The sequence below is a fragment of the Octopus bimaculoides genome, chromosome 19 (genome assembly GCF_046866305.1).
Source record: "Octopus bimaculoides isolate indiv1 chromosome 19, ASM4686630v1, whole genome shotgun sequence".
NCBI lineage: Eukaryota > Metazoa > Mollusca > Cephalopoda > Octopoda > Octopodidae > Octopus > Octopus bimaculoides.
In genome coordinates, this window is record NC_142946.1 from 43,586,323 (window position 1) to 43,588,822 (window position 2,500).

The 2,500-nt window shown below is 39.5% G+C and overlaps 1 protein-coding gene and 1 long non-coding RNA gene across 5 annotated transcripts in view; one reads left to right on the top strand and one right to left on the bottom strand.

Annotated features, from left to right (window-relative positions):
- The window catches only part of LOC106874507 (muscleblind-like protein 1), a 370,239-nt gene that overhangs the window by 56,320 nt on the left and 311,419 nt on the right, over positions 1-2,500 (top strand). The window lies entirely within an intron of this gene.
- The window catches only part of LOC149131847 (uncharacterized), a 2,407-nt gene continuing 877 nt past the window's right edge, over positions 971-2,500 (bottom strand). Inside the window, exon 2 of the long non-coding RNA XR_016237427.1 lies at positions 971-2,500. This exon is cut by the window's right edge and continues 299 nt beyond it. This is a non-coding gene — a long non-coding RNA (uncharacterized LOC149131847).

Sequence of the window (2,500 nt, forward strand, 5' to 3'; positions counted from 1 at the left end):
ACCTTCCTGCAATACAAATCCTCACACACACACATTCCTGCAATACAAATCCTCAAACACACACACACACACACATGTAACACATATAGTCAGGCGCATGCTAACACACACACATTTGTAATACACACACACACACATGCACACACTAACATTGTTAGTGTGTGTGTTGTGTATTAGTGTGTTATACACACACATACCTGCAATACACATACTCATATTTGTAATACACATGCATGCGGCCATACGTATGTCATATACGCACTTAACTGTTATACATACTCTCTCACGTGTAATACACATACATACACACAGCTGTAATACACACTTTCACACATTTGTAATACCGTCACACACGCCTGTAATACTCACACACCACCAAAAATGCATACACGTACACCTGTAATACACATACACGCTTGTAATACACTTACTCACACAGTTGTAATACATACATCTGTAGTACATATGCACACTCATACAACTTGTAATACATATGCACATTTGCAATACCTGGTGTGGAGTCTAAGAAAACCTGTGTGGGTGTGTGAGTGCGTGTTTGTATGTATATATTTGTGTGTGCGAATGTCACTCTTCACAGACAGAAATGTGTGTGTGTAAGAGGTTTACGTGCGTGTGTGATAGTGTAATTGCACGTGCATTCAGTTATCAAAGTGTGTGTAAGTTTGTGTTTTCAAGCATATGTGCTACAGTCTATTATCATAGTTAATATATAGTAGATGGAGTGTGTGTATGTATGTATGTGTGTGTGTGTGTGTGTTTGTCAGACGCATATCTCCAGACGTCTGCTAGTTGGCTAACAGTAACCGTGAATTCTGTCGTCTGTAGTGGATGGTAAATTTCTTTTGCAAACAGAAAGTTAATATTTGAAAATGCTGCTTTTCTTAAAAAAAAAAAAAAGACATTTCGTTTGAAACCGCGCTTCGATATATAATAATAATAATAATAATAATAATAATAATAATTTAATTTATTAACCAGTATGGGTCGACAAAAACATTGAAGATGGTACGGGATGATACTGTGCGGGATTACATAAAAGAACGTATAAAAAATAACAAACAAAAAAGTAAAAAAAAAAAGGCCTCAAACTAGGAATAATTCTCCCAAAAGAGGGACGAGACATCTGAGGGATATTCGTGGAAATCCTACAAAAGCAGGGTCACCCTGACCATTAACACAAGTGCCTCTCTCCCTGTCTTTCTCCTCCGATCTATCGGCGCATGCTCAGAACAGGTCCGGTCACTCGGACTATACTCGCCAGCCACCCTCCCACCCACCTTTCAACAAGTTTGCTGGGAGGCCAGCACTTTTCTCTCTGCCCTCGTTTTCTTTTTTAAAATACTGACTTTTTTGTTATTTGTCACAAGGGCATCAGACAAGGGTACATTACAAGGACAGTTTTGCAATTTGTGTAGGGGGTTTATATAAAAAGATCAAGGGAGAAGAAAAGGGAAACTATGATAAAAAAGTACACATGGTACGCAGAATATGTAGGACACATGGATATTGCAAGCCTCCTGTTACAGGAGACGTTCCAGTTTGGGCCAATCAAAGAACTCAACAGACTGAAAATCGCTCTGACCACAAGCCCTCGCCCAACTCTTTGTTCTACAACTTAGAGTTGGATGCTTAGAATGGTTCCATTTAACGTGAAAATTTGTGCCCCATTCACCCACCACTTTTTCACAAATTCGGTGAAGGAGAACACTTCTCTCTCAACCCCTCCCCCACTTTCCTTTCCGAGTGAAACTTGGAAAAGTCGACGAGGGCTCGATCGAAGAGGCCAGGTGTCCGTCCTCAATATTTTCTGTCTCGTCTACCACGCGACCTCTTTTCGTCATAACCACTATACAGAGGGATACCGCCTGCCCTACGTCATTGATAATAATAATAATAATAATCGTTTCTTTATTGGCCACAAGGGCCGAGCACAAAACAACAATAATAAATCCAGTTGTAAGTTTTTGCACCTCAAACCGAGATTTGTAGTTAAAGATGTTCTAGTTGTGACTATCCTGTGTTTTTTTTTTTTTTCCTTTTTTACTCCTTAAAAATATTGTAATCCATCGTCCGGTTTAAAATTTCGTTTAATACCACCATCAACCTGCCCCTTGGGTGGGCCTGTAGCCATGTCAATTCTGTGGCAAGCATCCCGTATAGACCACAAATCTTGTAGTAAAATTACTGCTAGCCATCTTTCCACCTGTCGCATATGTCTTAAAAAAAAAAAAGAAAAAGGGTTCGTCGGCGTTTACCCTTCTTCTTGTAATTAAGTCATTTAAAAGAAAACAGAAACTACAATGGTGGTTATTCTTCATTGTCCAGTGTATCCCTTATTTTTTTCTTTTTTCTTTTCAAGGAGAGACTTGGTTGCTATTTCAAGCAAACAGAGCGACCATATTGAAGCTCCGTCTTTTTGGTTGCTTTGTACAGAGGTAGGATTCCCCCGCCTGTTGAAGCGATTTGTTGTGTCTGGACT